This window comes from Arachis ipaensis, chromosome B5 (genome assembly GCF_059453495.1).
Source record: "Arachis ipaensis isolate K30076 ecotype BB chromosome B5, ASM5945349v1, whole genome shotgun sequence".
Taxonomy (NCBI): domain Eukaryota; kingdom Viridiplantae; phylum Streptophyta; class Magnoliopsida; order Fabales; family Fabaceae; genus Arachis; species Arachis ipaensis.
This window is the reverse complement of record NC_142440.1, coordinates 15,557,222-15,577,648: the sequence shown is the minus strand read 5'-3', so window position 1 is coordinate 15,577,648 and position 20,427 is coordinate 15,557,222. Positions and strand designations below refer to the sequence as shown.

The following is a 20,427-nucleotide window of genomic DNA, read 5'->3' as shown; positions in this document are numbered from 1 at the left end:
AAGGCTTCCGATTAGCTGATTTCAAGCCAGATTTTCCAGAAACACAATCGGACGAAGACTGATTTTGAGCTATTTTTTCTCTCTTCCATTCCTGTAAAGACTTTTATAATGAAAACCTCAATTTCGCCCCCTTTATGCGTCGAAATTGTGGTCCTGTATGACTCGATCACTTGCTTTTTCCACATGATACTGAGAAAAATGAACTGGCTAATCGAAATTTGGCGAATTTGCTGGACGTTCAAGTAATTCCTACAGGGCTACCCCAGCACAAAAAAAAAAGTTAAAGATAACCTTGTATGACCTTCATTTCATAGCCAAGCAACTGGGTTTCTCACAGGCCATTCCAACCCCTCTTCCTCGAAACAACAAACCATTTTGCCACATCACTTTGACTTCTCAAAGTGAACTTGATTTCTGCCTCTTAAAAAATCAACAACAAAGGGAGCATTTCAATTTTCTCGTTTATGTTCGCAGCTCATATATCACCAAGTCTTGTTTTGAATGGTGGATTGCTTACTACTCTAGGTACAGTCGTACTTTAGAAGAAATCCAGCAATCTGCCATTCGAACAGCCCCTGCCGCTGAAGGTTCTCCCAAAAAACTCAAAAAAGAAAAGCTGACACCACAGCCTCCTTACGACAACCACAACACAATAATTGAAGAACTCCCACCAGAACTTCCAGAAGGGTAACTATTTCTACAAATACCCATGCAGTGACAGACCCAGACAATATTAGGAGTGGGGGCAAAAATATATACAGTAAAATAAATTTTATTGAATATTATTAATTATATGAAGATATAAAAATTAAAAAAATTTAATGAACACTTTTATTCTTAAAATACTATTCATTATATATAATTTATAAAAAAAATTATTTCTAAAACTTGAATTTAAAATATTTTAACTAAATTATAGATAACTTGTTATCTTAACTAATTTTTTATATACATTTAATAATAAAAAAGGGACTCAATTAGCACATTAATAACTAATGATACACTAATATTTATAATTTAAAACTAGAATTATATATAAATACTAGAAAAATTAAATCTATATATAAAAATATATTTATATAAAATAATAGAACTTTAATTTACAATTTTCTTCCTTCTTTCTTTTTAAAATAATTAAATTTGTTATATATTTTTTAATTTAATTTTTATATAATATTATATGAAAGATTTTGTTCATCTGTTTAATTATGTACTGTAATTAAAATATTTTGTCATTACTATTTTCATAAATAAAAAATATATTCTAAATTAGTACATTAATCAATTTATTTTAAAATTTTATATGTAATACAGGTACATATAATAGAACAAAAGATAAAAAATAAGTAATAAAGATGAATAAATTGGGAATAAAATAAAATATATAAAGACATGAAGAGAATAAAATATTAGATTAATACTTAAACTATAATTATTTGAATTAAAATTTGTAGTTGAAAATATCAAACAGAGAAACAATGAAATTGAAAGATACATAGAGTCATAGAAAGTTATATAAAAAAACGTGAAGAATTTGAATTTTACCTTCCGATGAACAGAAAGTGACTACTAGACAAGGAATAGAAAAAGAATGTTACAAATAAAGAAAGATAAAAAAAAGGGTTTAAGAGAATAAAGGAGTGATGACACAAAAACTAAATTTAATTAGGTTAAATAATACTTAAAATAATAGAAAAATAAAAAAATAAATTTCGAACTTTAGCCAATTAAATTTAATTTATTTGCAGTGGGATCATTTAAAATTTGAAGTAGAAATACATTATATATAACTATTTTTTTGTAAAAAAAAAAAAAAAAACACAGTGGGGGCAAGTGCCCCCTCATAGTTCTTATTGGGTCCGTGCCTGTACCCATGCACCTTAAACTGAAATACTTCTTAATCACATTACTTAACAACTCTTGATTTCGATCTTTTCATCAATTACGATTGCAAAACCATCGAGTGAGAGCTCTGATGGAAGTGAGCAATCCATCCGGAACATCCTTGCTGCTTTTTCTCAGTCAGAGGACACAGTTGATTCAGATTCGGGTCCTCAATTAATTCGAAAACCAAGACTCATTCTGGTAACATTATCATTTCTGCATATATTTCATTTGAGTTTGAATAAATCTTAACTTATAACTGAGTACCTTTCATATCAGCCCACTGCTGCCCAATCAATCACATCTCCTCTGGCACCTAATCAGCCACTGCTACAACAATAACATGAGCAGGGACACTCCACATCTCATGATTCAATCCAAGCTACAGAGTCTATTCAGCCACTATGAGTTGCTTTTTCGCCTCCCACTGGAACACAGGTGATTGATTTGACAAAGGACCCTACTCAGCACTCTCCAACACAGACTCAAATCTTTGGACCTACCTCACCAATCATCCAAGCTTCACTTTCTGCTGAATACCAAGTGGCTCTAGACTCTGACTCTGTTTCTCGAGTTGCTAAAACTACAAATTCAGATTCTCCTCGATTCAAGGTCTTAGAAACTCCCCAAGGACTCTCCAGTCTCCCTCAACAGGCTGAATTTCAAACTCTCCCTGGTCAAGAATCTGGAAACTTGGGTGCTTCTACCACACCTACAAGTGCCACCTTAGCTAACCTGGTTTCCATCTAAATCATGCCATCCAAGAGGATGAAGTGCTTGTTTCTGCACCAATACTTCCCAGACCTTCTACATCTAGTCCTTCATTCGAGGTTAAATGTTGATACTTGGTGCACAAAATTGTGATCCTTGGTAATGGCTCCAAAAACTTGGTGCTCTAATCTTAATTCATAATTTGTCACAACTTCGATACAACTAACCAGCAAGTGCACTGGGTCGTCCAAGTAATAAAACCTTACGTGAGTAAGGGTCGATCCCACGGAGATTGTCGGCTTGAAGCAAGCTATGGTCACCTTGTAAATATCAGTCAGGTGGATATCAAATGGTTATGGAGTTTTCGAATAATAATAATATATAAACAGAAAATAAAGATAGAAATACTTATGTAATTCATTGGTGAGAATTTCAGATAAGCGTATAGAGATGCTTTCGTTCCTCTGAACCTCTGCTTTCCTGCTGTCTTCATCCAATCAATCCTACTCCTTTCCATGGCAAAGTACTATTGTTTTTTGTTCCTCTGCTTTCTCTGTTGTTCTTCATGAATTAATACAAAGTACTATTATTTTTCTATTCAACTCAAGTCTATTTCTTCTCCAAGATATTCATTCGCACCCAAGAACATGATGAATGTGATGATTATGTGACACTCATCACCATTCTCACCTATGAACGCGTGACTGACAACCACTTCTGTTCTACATGCAAACAAGCTTGAATGTGTATCTCTTGGGTTTCTAATCTAAGATTGGAACCTTCGTGGTATAGGCTAGAATTATTGGCGGTCATTCTTGAGATCCAGAAAGTCTAAACCTTGTCTGTGGTATTCCGAGTAGGATCTGGGAACGGATGACTGTGACGAGCTTCAAACTCGCGATTGTTGGGCATGTGACAGACGCAAAATGATCAATGGATCCTATTCCAACATGATCGAGAACCGACAGATGATTAGCCGTGCGGTGACAGCGCATTTGGAACGTTTTCACTGAGAGGACGGGAAGTAGCCATTGACAACGGTGATGCCCAACATAAAGCTTGCCATGGAAAGGAGTATGAATGATTGGAAGAAGGCAATAGGAAAGCAGAGGTTCAGGAGGAACAAAGCATCTTCATACGCTTATCTGAAATTCCAACCAAAGAATTACATAAGTATCTCTATCTTTATTTTATGTTTTATTTATCTTTTAATTATCAATTCTCTATCACCATCTGAATTCGCCTGACTGAGATTTACAAGGTGACCATAGCTTGCTTCAAGCCGACAGTCTCCGTGGGATCGACCCTTACTCACGTAAGGTATTACTTGGACGACCCAGTGCACTTGCTGGTTAGTTGTGCGGAATTGTGACAAAGTGTGATTCACGTTTAAGAGCTCCAAGTCCTTTGGCGCCATTGTTGATGATCACAATTTCGTGCACCAAGTTTTTGGCGCCGTTGTCGGGGATTGTTCAAGTTTGGACAACTGACGGTTTATCTTGTTGCTTAGATTAGGTACTTTTCTTTTTATTTTTCAGAATTTTTAAGAATGAATTCTAGAGTTTCAAGGTAATATTCTTATCATCACAAAAGCTGATTGATTCTCATCAATTTAGCTGCTGAATGTAATGTCCTGCTGAAGCTTTAGACTAACATTGCATGATTCCTGGAATTCTTATTAAAAGTTTTGAATCACTTTATTTTCTTTTCCACTCAATTTTCGAAAAATTACAAAAAATTTTTTTTATAAAACCATAAAATCAAAAATATTTTTATGTTTCTTGTTTGAGTCTAGTATCAATTTTTAAGTTTGGTGTCAATTGCATGTCTTTATTCTTCTTGCATTTTTCGAATACATGCATTATGTTCTTCATTAATCTTCAAGTTGTTCTTGATGATTTCATTGCTATGATCTTTAAATTCTCTTGTTTTGTGTGTTTTGTTGTTTCTCATATGCATTCTCAATTTGTTAGTGTCTCTTATATGAAAATTTTTTAGTTTGGTGTCCTGCATGCATTGTTTGATTTGAGTTTCCTAAGATTAATTGTATTTTGATTGTTTCTCATCATTGAAAAATTCAAAAAAAAAATCTCAAAACTATGTCTTTTCAAGTCAATAATACAGAGAATTGAAGATTCAGAACATTCAGCAGAAGAATCAAACAGAAAAAGCTGGGCGTTCAAAACGCCCAGTGAAGAAGGAAAACTGGCGTTTAAACGCCAGCCAAGGTACCTGGCTGGGCGTTTAATGCCCAAAAAGGTAGCATTTTGGACGTTAAATACCAGAATGGATGCCATTCTGGGCGTTTAACGCCAGAAGGACATTATAGGGAAGATTTTGTTTTTAATTCAAATTTTTTTCAAATCTTCATAATTTTTCAAAATCAAATCTTTTTCAAATTATATCCTTTCAATCATATCTTCTCAAAATCAATTTCTTTCCATTTTTTTTATTTTTACTATTTTCGAAAATCCTTGCTAAAATTAATGATTTACTTTAAAATTTTAAAGTTATTACTTGCCTACTAAGAAAGGATCAAATTTTAAATTTTAAGAATCATATCTTTTAATTTCTTGTTAGTCAAGTAATCAACTTTAATTTTTAAACTTTCTTTTTTTAAATTGATTTTCAATCATATCTTCTCAATCATATCTTTTTCAAAATTAACTCTCAATCATATCTTTTTAATTTACAATTTCAAAATCTTTTCAAAAATCACTTAATTTCTTTCCTAATCTTAATTTTCAAAAATCTCAATCAAATTTTCAAATTTCTTTTTAATTATTTCAAAATCTTTTTAATTTATTTTCGAAAATTCTTCTCCTCTTCTCACATCCTTCAATTTAAGGGACTAACACTCCTCCTCAAGGTGCAATTCGAACTCTATCCCTCTTGATAAGTTCGAATTCTCTTCTATCTAGCTCCTCCTTCTATTCTTCTTTTCCTCTGACACCTCAAGGAATCTCTATACTGTGACATAGAGGATTCCCTACTTTCTTGTTCTCTTCTCTTTCATATGAGTAGGAACAAAAATAAAGGCATACTTGTTCAAGCTAATCCTGAACCTGAAAGGACCTTGAAGAGAAAGCTAAGAGAAGCTAAAGCACAATTCTCTCTAGAGGGCCTAACAGAGCTTTTCAAAGAAGAAGAAACCATGGCAGCCGAAAACAACAATGCCAACAATGCAAGGAAGGTGCTTGGTGACTTTACTGCACCTACTCCCGACTTCTATGGGAGAAGCATCTCAGTCCCTGCCATTGGAGCAAACAACTTTGAGCTTAAGCTTCAATTAGTCTCTCTAATGCAACAGAATTGCAAGTTTCATGGACTTCCATTGGAAGATCTTCATCAGTTCTTAGCTGAATTCTTGCAAATCTGTGACACTGTCAAGACCAACGGGGTTAACCCTGAAGTCTACAGACTTATGCTCTTCCCTTTTGCTGTAAGAGACAGAGCTAGGACATGGTTGGATTCACAACCTAAAGAAAGCCTGAACTCTTGGGAAAAGCTAGTTAATGCCTTCTTGGCAAAGTTCTTTCCACCTCAAAAATTGAGCAAACTTAGAGTGGAAGTCCAAACCTTCAGACAGAAGGAAGGTGAATCCCTCTATGAAGCTTGGGAAAGATACAAGCAATTGATTAGAAGGTGTCCTTCTGACATGCTTTCTGAATGGAGCATCATAGGTATCTTCTATGATGGTCTGTCTGAACTATCCAATATGTCATTGGACAGCTCTGCTGAAGGATCTCTTCATCTGAAGAAGACGCCTGCAGAAGCTCAGGAACTCATTGAAATGGTTGCAAATAACCAATTCATGTACACTTCTGAAAGGAATCCTGTGAATAACGGGACAACTCAGAAGAAAGGAGTTCTTGAGATTGATACTCTGATTGCCATATTGGCTCAGAATAAAATATTGACCCAACAAGTCAATATGATTTCTCAGAGTCTGTCTGGAATGCAAGTAGCAACAGGCAGTACTAAGGAAGCTTCCTCTGAAGAAGAAGCTTATGATCCTGATAACCCAGCAATGGAAGAGGTGAATTACATGGAAGAACCCTATGGAAACACCTATAATCCTTCATGGAGAAATCATCCAAATCTCTCATGAAAGGATCAACAGAGACTTCAACAAGGTTTCAACAATAATAATGGTGGAAGAAACAGGTTTAGCAATAGCAAGCCTTTTCCATCATCTTCTCAGCAACAGACAGAGAATTCTAAGCAGAGCCACTCTGACTTAGCAACCATTGTCTCTAATCTAATCAAAACCACTCAAAGTTTCATGACTGAAACAAGGTCCTCCATTAGAAATTTGGAGGCACAAGTGGGTCAGCTGAGTAAGAAAATTACTGAACTCCCTCCTAGTACTCTCCCAAGCAATACAGAAGAGAATCCAAAGAGTGAGTGCAAGGCCATAAATACGTCTCACATGGCCGAACCTGGAGAGGAGGAAGAGGCAGTGATCTCCACTGAGGAAGACCTCAATGGACGTCCACTGACCTCCATGGAGTTTCCTGATGAGGAACCATGGGAATCTGAGGCTCACACAGAGACCATAGAGATTCTATTGAATTTACTTCTGCCATTCATGAGCTCTGATGAGTATTCTTTCTCTGATGAAGATGAAGATGTTACTGAAGAGCAAGTTGCTAAGTACCTTGGAGCAATCATGAAGTTAAATGCCAAGTTGTTTGGTAATGAGACTTAGGAGGATGAACCTCCATTGCTCATCAAAGAACTGGATGACTTGACTAGGCAGAGATTACCTCTGAAGAGACAAGATCCTGGAAAGTTCTCAATACCTTGTACCATAGGCACCATGACCTTTGAGAAGGCTCTGTGTGACCTAGGGTCAAGCATAAACCTCATGCCTCTCTCTGTAATGGAGAAGCTAGGGATCATTGAGGTACAAGCTGCAAGAATCTCACTAGATATGCCAGACAATTCAAAGAAACAGGCTTATGGACTTGTAGAGGATGTCTTGGTAAAGGTTGAAGACCATTACATCCCTGCTGATTTCATAATCCTAGAGACTGGGAAGTATATGGATGAATCCATCATCCTTGGCAGACCCTTCCTAGCCATAGCAAAAGCTGTGATTGATGTTGACAGAGGAGAATTGATCATTCAAGTGAATGGAGACTCCCTTGTGTTTAAAGCTCAAGGATATCCCTCTGTCACCATGGAGAGGAAGCATGAAAAGCTTCTCTCAATACAGAGTCAAACAGAGTCCCCACAGTCAAACTCTAAGTTTGGTGTTGGGAGGCCACAACCAAACTTTAAGTTTGGTGTTGAACCCCCACATTCAAACTCTAAGTTTGGTGTTGGGAGGTTCCAACATTGCTCTAAACATTTGTGAGGCTCCATGAGAGCCCACTGTCAAGCTATTGACATTAAAGAAGTGCTTGTTGGGAGGCAACCCAATCTTTAATTATCTATGTTAAATTTCTATTTTCTTTTGTTATTTTATGTTTTCTGTAGGTTGATGATCATGTGAAGTCACAAAAACAATTGAAAAAGCAAAAACAGAAGGAAAAATAGAATGAAAAATAGAACACCCTGGAGGAGAAACTTACTGGCGTTTAAACGCCTGCAAGGGTAGCAGAATGGGTGTTAAACGCCCAGTCTGGCACCAGACTGGCGTTTAACGCCAGGAATTGGCAAGGAGTTGGTGTTAAACGCCAGAAATGGGCAGCAACCTGGCGTTTAACACCAGGATTGGCAGCAAGGGGCGTTTTGCACGCCACATGGTGCAGGAATGAGAAATCCTTGACACCTCAGGATCCGTGGATCCCACAGGATCCCCACCTACCTCATCTCTCTCTCTCTCTTCTTCACCCATTCACCAATCACCTCAATACCTCTTCCCCATAAAACCCCACCTACCTCACCATTCAAATTCAAACCACTTTTCCACCCAAACCCACCCATAATGGCCGAACCATACCCCCCTCTCCACTCCTATATAAACCCATCTTCACTCCTTCATTTTCACACAACATACACACTACCTATCCCCTTGGCCGAAACACAAAGCCCCCTCCATCTCCTCTATTTCTTCTTCTTCTACTCTCTTCTTTCTTCTTTTACTCGAGGATGAGTAAAATTCTAAGTTTGGTGTGGTAAAATCTAAAGCTTTTTTTGTTTTTCCATAACCATTTATGGCACCAAAGGCCGGAGAAACCTCTAGAAAGAGAAAAGGGAAGGCAAAAGCTTCCACCTCCGAGTCATGGGAGATGGAGAGATTCCTCTCAAGGATGCATCAAGACCACTTCTATGAAGTTGTGGCCAAGAAGAAGGTGATCCCCGAGGTCCCTTTTAAGCTCAAAAAGGGCAAATATCCAGAGATCCGACATGAGATCCGAAGAAGGGGTTGGGAAGTTCTCACCAACCCTATTCAACAAGTCAGAATCTTAATGGTTCAAGAGTTCTATGCCAATGCATGGATCACCAAGAACCATGATCAAAATATAAACCCGGACCCCAAGAATTGGCTTACAATGGTCCGAGGGAATTACTTAGACTTTAGTCCGAAAAATGTAAGGTTGGCATTCAATTTGCCTATGATGCAAGGAGATGCACACCCATCACTAAGAAAAGGATGGAGCAAACAAGAGATCCCACTCATGGACAAGAGCATTCCATCCTCCTCCATGAAATAAGAGAAGACCAAAGAACCATGAGAGAGGAGCAACAAAGGCAAGGAAGAGACATTGAGGAGCTCAAGCACTCCATAAGATCTTCAAGAGGAAGAACAAGCCGCCATCACTAAAGTGGACCCGTTCTTTAATTTCCTTGTTCTTTATTTTCTGTTTTTCAAAAATTGTGCTTTATGTTTATTTATGTTTGTGTCTTTATTACATGATCATTAGTGTCTTAGTGTCTATGCATTGAAGCTATGAAAATGAATCCATCAGCTTTCTTAAATGAAAAATGTTTTTAATTGAAAAAGAAAAAGAAGTGCATGAATTTCAAATTTTAAAACAGTTTAATTATTTTGATGTGGTGGCAATACTATTGTTTTTCTAAATGAATGCTTGAACATTGTATATTTTTGAATTTGATTATTTATGAATGTTAAAATTGTTGGCTCTTGAAATAATGATGGAAAAGGAGAAATGTTATTTGATAATCTGAAAAATCATAAAATTGATTCTTGAAGCAAGAAAAAGCAGTGAAAAGCTTGCAATATATATATATATATATATATATATATATATATATATATATATATATATATATATATGCCAAAAAAAAGAGAGAGAAAGAAAGAAAAAGAAAAAGCAAGCAGAAAAAGCCAATAGCCCTTTAAACCAAAAGGCAAGGGTAAAATAAAAAGGATCCAAGGCTTTGAGCATCAGTGGATAGGAGGGCCCACAGGAAAAAAATCCTGGCCTAAGCGGCTAAACCAAGCTGTCCCTAACCATGTGCTTGTGGCGTGAAGGTGTCAAGTGAAAACTTGAGATTGAGCGGTTAAAGTCGTGGTCCAAAGCAAAAAAAGAGTGTGCTTAAGAGCTCTGGACACCTCTAATTGGGGACTCTAGCAAAGCTGAGTCACAATCTGAAAAGGTTCACCCAGTTATGTGTCTGTGGCATTTATGTATCCGGTGGTAATACTGGAAAACAAAGTGCTTAGGGTCACGGCCAAGACTCATAAAGTAGTTGTGTTCATGAATCAACATACTTAACTAGGAGAATCAATAACACTATCTGGATTCTGAGTTCTTATAGAAGCCAATCATTCTGAACTTCAAAGGATAAAGTGAGATGCCAAAACTGTTCAGAAGCAAAAAGCTAAAAGCCCCGCTCATCTAATTAATACTGGTCTTCATAGATGTTTTTGGAATTCATTGTATATTCTCTTCTTTTTATCCTATTTGATCTTCAGTTGCTTGGGGACAAGCAACAATTTAAGTTTGGTGTTGTGATGAGCGGATAATTTATACGCTTTTTGGCATTGTTTTTAGTATGTTTTAGTTAGTTTTTATTATGTTTTTATTAGTTTTTAAATAAAAATCACTCTTCTAGACTTTACTATGAGTTTGTGTGTTTTTCTGTAATTTCAGGTATTTTCTGGCTGAAATTGAGGGACCTGAGCAAAAATCTGATTCAGAGGCTGAAAAAGGACTGCAGATGCTGTTGGATTCTAACCTCCCTGCACTCGAAGTAGATTTTCTGGAGCTACAGAAGCCCAATTTGCGCGCTCTCAATTTTGTTGAAAAGTAGACATCCTGGGCTTTTCAGCAATATATAATAGTCCATACTTTGCCCAAGATTTGATGGCCCAAACAGGCGTTCTAAGTCAGCTCAAGAATTCTGGCGTTTAACGCCGAAACTAGCACAAAAGCTGGAGTTAAACGCCCAAACTGGCACAAAAGCTGGCGTTTAACTCCAAGAAAAGTCTCTACACATGAAAGCTTCAATGCTCAGCCCAAGCACACACCAAGTGGGCCCGAAAGAAGATTTCTGCATTAATTACTGATTTCTGTAAACCCTAGGCTACTAGTTCTCTATAAATAGGACCTTATACTATTGTATTTTCATCTTTGGATGTTTAGTCCCTAGACCTTGGAGGCTGGCCATTTGGCCATGCTTACACCATTATCACTTTTGTATTTTCAACGGTGGAGTTTCTACACACCATAGATTAAGGTGTAGAGCTCTGCTGTTCTTCATGAATTAATACAAAGTACTATTGTTTTTCTATTCAACTCAAGTCTATTTCTTCTCCAAGATATTCATTCGCACCCAAGAACATGATGAATGTGATGATTATGTGACACTCATCACCATTCTCACCTATGAATGCGTGACTGACAACCACTTCCGTTATACATGCAAACAAGCTTGAATGTGTATCTCTTGGGTTTCTAATCTAAGATTGGAACCTTCGTGGTATAGGCTAGAATTATTGGCGGTCATTCTTGAGATCCGGAAAGTCTAAACCTTGTTTGTGGTATTCCGAGTAGGATTTGGGAAGGGATGACTGTGACGAGCTTCAAACTCGCGATTGTTGGGCATGTGACAGACGCAAAAGGATCAATGGATCCTATTCCAACATGATCGAGAACCGACAGATGATTAGCCGTGCGGTGACAGCGCATTTGGAACGTTTTCACTGAGAGGACGGAAAGTAGCCATTGACAACGGTGATGCCCAACATAAAGCTTGCCATGGAAAGGAGTATGAATGATTGGAAGAAGGCAATAGGAAAGCAGAGGTTCAGGAGGAACAAAGCATCTTCATACGCTTATCTGAAATTCCAACCAAAGAATTACATAAGTATCTCTATCTTTATTTTATGTTTTATTTATCTTTTAATTATCAATTCTCCATCACCATCTAAATTCGCCTGACTGAGATTTACAAGGTGACCATAGCTTGCTTCAAGCCGACAGTCTCCGTGGGATCGACCATTACTCACGTAAGGTATTACTTGGACGACCCAGTGCACTTGCTGGTTAGTTGTGCGGAATTGTGACAAAGTGTGACTCACGTTTAAGAGCTCCAAGTCTTTTGGCGCCATTGTTGATGATCACAATTTCGTGCACCAAGGGGTTTGCTTCACAGGTCGAGCATTTGGTTTCAATGCTAATCAATGTTCTACAAGAGAACGATCGAGACCAGGCATCTCATGATAATCCCAAGCAAAACAATCTTTAAATTCATGTAAAAGATGGAAAAGTTCAATTCGAAATGGATCAACAAGATCTTTACAAATATATGTAATTCGAACATCATTAGGAGTCCCTAAATTGATTTCTTCTAAGGGATCTTGAGATTCAAATCCTTGGAAATGATCATCATCTTTTACTGAATATTTTTCGAAACCCAAAGGTTCCAAATCATAGATGCAATCGAAAGAGAAATCAACAGTTTCCTTGGAAATAGAATATACTGGATCATTTATTAAATTAATATCAACTTGATTTTCAACAAAATGTGCCTTTGCTATTAAATCAGCATTTTGTCTTGAAACATCACTTGCATTACATGAAGAAGAAAAACTAAAACCATGATAAAACTCGATAGATGGCATCGAGCTACTACCACTACTTAAAAGATTTGCATTCCTAAATGATTCCACTTCATCAGAAGAACCACTTTTATTTTCTACAGAAACAGAATTACTTAAATAATTATATAAAGTTACCAGGTAGTCTGAAATATCTTGACCCTGGCCCATTGAGCAAGCCTTCAATACCCTTAAGAGAGATAATCCCAGCCAGTCGGGCTCATATTCAATTGTGGGTAACGTAACTTCACCGTCAGACCTTCCGAGGACAAGTAACAACCTTCGCAATTGTAAGATTTCAACATCCTGTCAACAGTCAAAGGCTTCAGTTTTGGATTATACATCCTGAAATTGACATGTAGTTGCTCGACATAAAGATTCGAATCTGCCTTAACGATCTCAGGTTTGCCATCTTCCATCCAGAGAAGGACACTTTGATGCACAGTTGAAGGTACCACTCCAACACAATGGATCCAATCTCGCCCTAGCAAAGCATTATAACTTGCTTTTCACGGTACCACCACGAACACAGTATTTCGTTCGAATGATTCAACCTTTACTCCTAAAGTAACAAGTCCTTTTGCTGGCGTCGAAGCACCACTAAAGTCTATCACCGCAATGTTAGTAGGGACCAGGTCATCAGGATGCTTTCCCACCTTCATTAGCATCCTTTCTGGCAGGAGACTTATTGTTGCTCCTCCATCGATCAGAACCTTATTTACTTTAATCCCACTCAAAGTAATGGTGATATGGAGTGGGCGGAGATGGAATTTCTGCCTTTCAGTAGGCCTTATAAAACATCTCGGTTCATCCTCATATCGCATGAAAGAGAAAGCTTCTTCGGCTTCCATGTCATAGTCTTTTTCTGGGTCACCTTCATATTCCCCCAGATATTCAGTTGGAATAATTGAAATTGTTCCAACCATTTCGTCATCCCTTTACTCAAAATACTCTTCATCCAAATCAACTTCCTTGCTTTTATCGACCCCCGAGGACTGAGCTATTGCCTTGCCTTTCTCTATTTTTGTGGGAGATGGAATCCCATTCGGGCATGTCTCTCCATCAGAAGGAAAGACAATTCGGGAATGAACAGAAGGCGTTGCCTCCTTGTTTATATCTGTTTGAGGCTTTTTATTTTGATTGAAATTTCTTCTACCCCTACCTCTTGGGTATCCTCTGGCTCTACCACGGAAATAAGGATACTGATTTCGAGGAGGTCCTCGATGCCCCCACTGAGGGTTCCGTCGATATAGAGCATCCTAATTCTAGAATTCCTGACAATTCCGAATCCATTGTACACCTAGAGCCTGAGACCGACTTAGAGGTACAACCACATTTTGTTGAGGGGTCTTGGAACTTTGACCCTCTATACGCCGAATTGGCTGCCTCTGACGCGCTTGCTCCTCTCTATGCGCCAATTCTTTCTTCATCCTTTCTTTCTCGAAAATGGATGCAGCTTCAGCATCAAATACAGCATTACATCGTGGACATAAAGACACGTCATGATCTTTAATCTTTTGCTGTACCAAGAAATCAAGCAAGCCATCTTTTGCTCGAGGATACACAGATCAAACTTGTGACTCAAAATCATCCAAAGCCACATCAAAGTCATAGGACATACCAACCATATTCACTTCGAAATATGGTTCAACGAAACTAGCATCCTCATCAAAAGGATCAACATCCACTTTCATTTCCTTCTTACCATCATCGAACTTTAACCGTCCTTCCATTATAGCTTCCTGAATTTAAGTCCCTGAAACGAACACAGCTGTTAGTCGAATGAATGGTTTCTTGGTGAAATTTACAATAAGGTTTTCCTTTCAAATCTTTCACCGAAAGTAAAGTTCTACCCTCAGGCAGAATTAACTGTTTATCTTTAAGCAACACATCGAAAATATTATCAGATTTCAAAATATCAAAACTATATTTCTTTCCACTTTTCTGTTTTAAATCATTCGAATTTTCATTACCAAGAAGCTTTTTAAGTAAAGAACAAAAACATGGAGGACCTTTTTTAAGTTCAGCCAAATCGATCTCTGTTTCGAAATTGAGTTCCTCTTCTGAGGACTCCATAGTTACATAAGTAACTTTCTCCTTTTGAGTAAAAGGCCTACTCTTTACCCTCTACTCATTCTTATGTTTCTCCTTTTCTTTGTTCATCAACTCCACCTGACAAACCCTTTCAGCCAGATGGGCCAGATAAGGGATATGCACATTAAGCAATTTTTGACACATATAAAATCTTAATCCCATAACTGCTATTTTCACCACTTCACTCTCGGGTAATGAAACATAGCATCTACTTCTAGCATTTTTGAAACGTATCATATAATCGTCAACGGTTTCACCATCTTCGTGTTTCAAAGCAACTAGATCAGTAACTGCCACATTCAATTCCCCTCGATAAAACTGAGCGTGAAAAGCAGTTTCCAACTGATTCCATGTTGTTATCAAATTTGGTCTGAGATTCGAAAACCAAGTAAATGCATTCTTCGTTAACGAAGAAGGAAAAAATTCATTTTCAAATTCTCATCATTGGCTAAATTTCCAATCTCAACCAAATATCGAGCAACATGTTCAGTGGTTGACTCTCCAACTTCCCCTGCAAATTTTGTGATTATCTTTGAATTTTTCACCCCTCTTGGCACTTCAACCATTTGAACAACTTGAGAAAAAGCAGACACAAAATGAGGTCGATTCATAAAACCAACATTCAAGCCAACTCGATTGAGTACTTCCTCCACAATTCTTGTGACTTGATAACGTTCACCACCATGATTAGCACGTAATCTGGCTAGAACCTCATCAGCATCTTGACCACAGGGAACTATATGAGGATTTCCTCTATTCAAAATATTGTTTTCATTTTGAAAAACATTTTCAAATCCTTAATTATTTCCCCTGGCATCATGCCTCTCACCTTCTTCATAATCTACGATTCGAGCAATTCATTCGACTTGTCTAGCAAGGCATTCGAATTTCAATTCGTGATCAGCCATCATAGGATTTAGAATTGTGGTCATTTATTGAGTCAACAAATTGTCTAATTCATGATGACTTTCCTCTACTTGTTGTCAATATACTGCCATAGAATTAGCAGCATTCGAAGTAAAGCCCACATTATAGTCACGAGAATACTCGGAATGTTGTTGTAGGTTTTGAGAATTATTCCCTCCATTTACACTCCCAAATCGAACAGGAGGAACAAAATTACCCACTGGTGGAACATAACCAGGAGGAAGACCATAAGGAGGCCAACCAGTGGTTAATGGAGGTTGGGTCGGTGGTAAAGTACCACGTGGACGAATATTGCGTCCGACACTCCCAGTTTGTACTCTCACTTCCAATTACACCTTCCAAACGTGAAGTCACGTCCGCTGATTGCACAGTTACTGGTATGCTATCATTGGTGGATGAACCACCATTCACATTCGACAATTCATCAGCCATGTGAATGATCTTCCCACTTCTTAATCGCATAAACCAAATGACACCAAAAACTATTTAATACACTTCAATTTAAAACTGTCCCACTGGGCGTGCCAATTTGTTTTGTCAATTTTTTGCAAATTGATGGTGGTTCGATTCTAATAGTCTGGGAGTGAAACCAACTCCTCTTTTGCAGGTACCAGTTTGCTATAAGTGCATCAAAGTGTCTTCGATTAGACAGGTATTGAAATACCAAGTAAATTAAAGTTTGTAAAAAGATAAAAGAAGTTAAAGACAATAAATTCGAAAAGTAAATTAACTGAAATCGGAAAATATTTGAATTGAAATTTAAAGAAAGCAATAAAGGTACCTTGGACTGGGTCGAAGGACTTTTGGCAAGAAAATTAAAAATGTTGGAAGATAAATTGCATTCGAAAGTTAAATCATTACTTAAAACATAAATTTACTTGAAAAGGTAAAGTTTACAGAAAATTAAATTGAAAAGATACAGACATGTGGAAGGAACCCTACAGATAATTGACTCAAAGCAGACTCAGAAAGTCTCTAAGGTTGTGAGTGTGCGTGAGTAATTTCTGAGGTGAAGTTCCAACCATTATTTCCTAAAGCTTTCTAGTATTTATAGTCTACTTCTATAACCGATTATTAATTACATAGCGCTGTCTTGTATGCGCACTCCCAGGTAACTGTTCCCGCTCTTTTGCCAATAAAAGTTACCCACAAATTTCTCACATGATGAAAGCCTTTAACTTCTCCACTTACGTAACTGCCCGATCTGCTTTTTGAATAACTATTCGATTACTCATTTCGAATATTTGTTCGACTAGGCCTGTTCGATTTAATAAGGTGTTTGAAATTGAGTCCGTATCAAGTTCCTCTAACCAATGCCTGCACGTGCATCTTTTCGACAACTGCTTACATCTCAATCGACCTTTTCACTACTTCGAACTAACTTACCTTAATCGAAAATATTTTTTCGACTAACAGAGAAAAATGAAGTTGTACGCTACAAAACTCGACTTGTGGCACAAGGTTTTTCACAAAGGTCCAGTATAGATTATGAAGAAACATATTCCCGTGTAGTAGATGCAATAACATTGCGTTATTTGGTTAGTTTATCCGCATACCATAAACTACGTATGCATCTAATGGATGTGGTAACAGCCTATTTATACGGATCATTAGATTGTGATATCTATATGAAAGTCCCTAAAGGACTAAAGATATCTAAACCATCTCATGAATATTCGCATGGGTTATACTAAGTAAAATTACAAAGATCTTTATATGGATTAAAACAATCTGGACGAATGTGGTATAATCGTCTTACTGAGTATCTGACAAAAAACAGATTTAAGAATGATGATATCTGCCCATGTGTTTTCATAAAGAAATCTGCATCTAGATTCAATTATAATTGCTATGTACGTTAATGATTTAAATATCATTGGAGCCCCTGAAGAGATTCCAACAATTATAAAAACTCTAAAAGAAGAGTTTGAGATGAAAGATATTGAAAAACTAAATTTTGTCTCGGCCTACAGATCGAGTATACAAAAAATAGAATCTTTATTCATCAAACAACATACACAGAAAAGATCTTGAAGAGATTTTATATGGATAAGTCACATCCATTAAGTACCCCAATAATCGTAAAGTGTCTAAATATGGAAAAGGATCAATTCCGTCCTAAAGAAGAAAATGAAGATATCTTTGATTCCGAAGTATCATATCTCAGTGCCATTGGAGCACTAATGTATCTTACTAATAATACACGACCTGACATATCACTTGCTGTGAATTTACTAGCAAGGTATGGTTCCTCTCCAATCAGAAGATATTGGAATAGAATCAAACAAATCTTTCGATATCTTCATGGAACAGTTGATATGTGACTGTTTTATCCATATGAATCCAAGTCACAATTAGTTGGCTATGTAAATATTGGATACTTGTCTGATCCACACTAAGGAAGATCTCAAATAGGATACATATTCACATATGGTGATACAACTATATTATGGAGGTTCACGAAATAGACGATAGTTGCAACATCCTCTAATCATGCTAAAATACTAGCGATACATGAAGCAAGTGGCGAGTATTTTTGGCTCAGGAATTTGATCCAATATATTCTGTCATCATGTGGACTGATTGATCATAAGATAGCTCTAACTGTTCTATTTGAAGATAATATAGCATGCATTGCTCAACTTAAAGGGGGATATATCAAAAGTGCGTGATAGAACAAAGCATATTTCTCCCAAATTCTTCTTCACTCATTATCTGCAAAATCAAGGGACAATCGATGTCTATCAGATTCGTTCAAGCGATAATCTGGCAGATTTATTTACAAAGTCACTTCCAAAATCCTCTTTTGAAAAATTGGTACATCAAATTGGGATGCGCCAATTTCAAGATATTAAATAATGTCGACAGGAGGGGGAAACTGTATTCTTTTTCCCTTGGTCAGGTTTTTATCCCTATTGGATTTTTTTTACAAGGTTTTTAATGAGACAATCATCATCACAAAAGATATTATACTTTTTTTCTTTTATTAAATTTTTTTTTCATTAATTTTTTTAGTAAGATTTTAACGAGGCATATTCATAAATAGCCATTCAAGGAAAAGTGTTGTGATAAGAATGCATGAGGTAGATGCCCATTAATAATACGATCGGCTGAAGTTTTCAAGAGAAAGACTTAAGATACTCACGAAAGACCAATCTTTAATAAAGTTTGGAAATAATAAATTTATACATGTAAAAATAAGATTTCATATCCTAAAACATAACACACGAAAATAAAAAACCACTCTTGTATAAAATATTTATTTCTCTTTCTTTTCATATATTAAAATACATAGGTTCTATTTTAATTATATTAAAATATTAATATTAAAATTATTTATTTATATTTTTATATTTTATATTTATTTTTTTTATTTATCTTATAACATATATGACTATAAAGGTTTAATTTAAAGTTGCACTAAACCTACTCGCCGTCGGTGTGTAATGTATCTCATTTCCTGGAATATCGCTGTCACTACTCACTAATAAACATTTTGGGATTCGGTAACACTCCAATCCATATGATGTAATTTATAGTTGACCTGCTAATTAACTTCCCATGATCTTTCTATCTGTTTCTGTATATATACTAATACTGGATTCTAATATACAAAAATTTTGAGATTCAATTTGTTAAACAAATAATTAGATTTTTTTTTTATATTTCTTTCTCTTAATATTTATTCATTTATTACTTTATTAGTTGACTACTACATATTGATCAAAGAAAAGTTTATTCCCTAACAAAACTACAATTTTATTATCTCAGCACATATATAAAGAAATAAGAAGTTAATATTTCCTCGTATCAGAAACAAAGCAAAGAATGCGAGACAAAAGTATATGGATGGATTATGATGAGTTGATTTGGTAAAATTTTTATTTGTTGAAAGTAATTTATATTTTATAAAAATTAGTCTTTAAAATATATTTTAAAAAAATTATAGTATTTATATTTAGTAAATTAAATTAAAATAATTTTTATTAAATATAAGTAACAATAATTTAATTTAATAAAATAATTTTTAAAATTTTAAAATATTATAATAGATATAAATATAAAAATAAATTTAATAATTTATTAATGTATATGGTATTATATTAGATTTTAAAATTTTAAAAAGTATAAGTTAATTTTAAAAAAATTTATTTTAAATATTTTTATAAACGCTTATTTTTTAAAAATTTTAAGTATACGTATATAATTTTTTTATTTATCAAATACAAAATGAAAATTTTATGCTTTTCAAAAGTATAAGTACATTCTTAAAATGTTATACCTAACCAAAGTTATGTTATCTTTGTTTCTTGGCATTTGCTATTCTATAAATTTATATACTTCAGAAGTTTTTTTTTTTTTGAAAGGAGAAACTGTAACACCCTATTACACAAAATTTTATGTTTAAACCGTAAAATAGAGGTGGTGCAGTATTACGAGCTCTAAAACAAAATAGTATCTGAAAGAGAGTAATATACGAGGAGCCTTGAAAAACAGGTAAAACAAAATCGCAAAATAAAAAGCGCAACACTCAGGAAACGAGATTACTTACGTGCTAAGAAACCTAAAGATCATAGGTGCAAATAAACGAAAAGAGAGAATAAAGAGTCAAGGATACAGAATAACTAGCTCCTAACTCAACCTGCGAAGCCAATGCTGGCCGGAGAATATTTACATACATATATACGTATCCCAAAATACCCAAAATACAGAGATAAAACCTTAACTCTCCTTAAACCTCTAAGAGGGACAAAATAAATAAGTTTCTTGGAGAGAAAGCTAAGTACATATAT

The 20,427-nt window shown here is 35.8% G+C and overlaps 1 non-coding gene across 1 annotated transcript; it reads right to left on the bottom strand.

The window, feature by feature from the left end:
* Positions 1-6,151: 6,151 nt before the first annotated feature.
* On the bottom strand, positions 6,152-6,259 carry LOC148563452 (small nucleolar RNA R71). The gene has a single exon (XR_015884963.1). It is a non-coding gene; the product is annotated as a small nucleolar RNA R71 (small nucleolar RNA).
* Between the last annotated feature and the right edge of the window lie 14,168 nt (positions 6,260-20,427).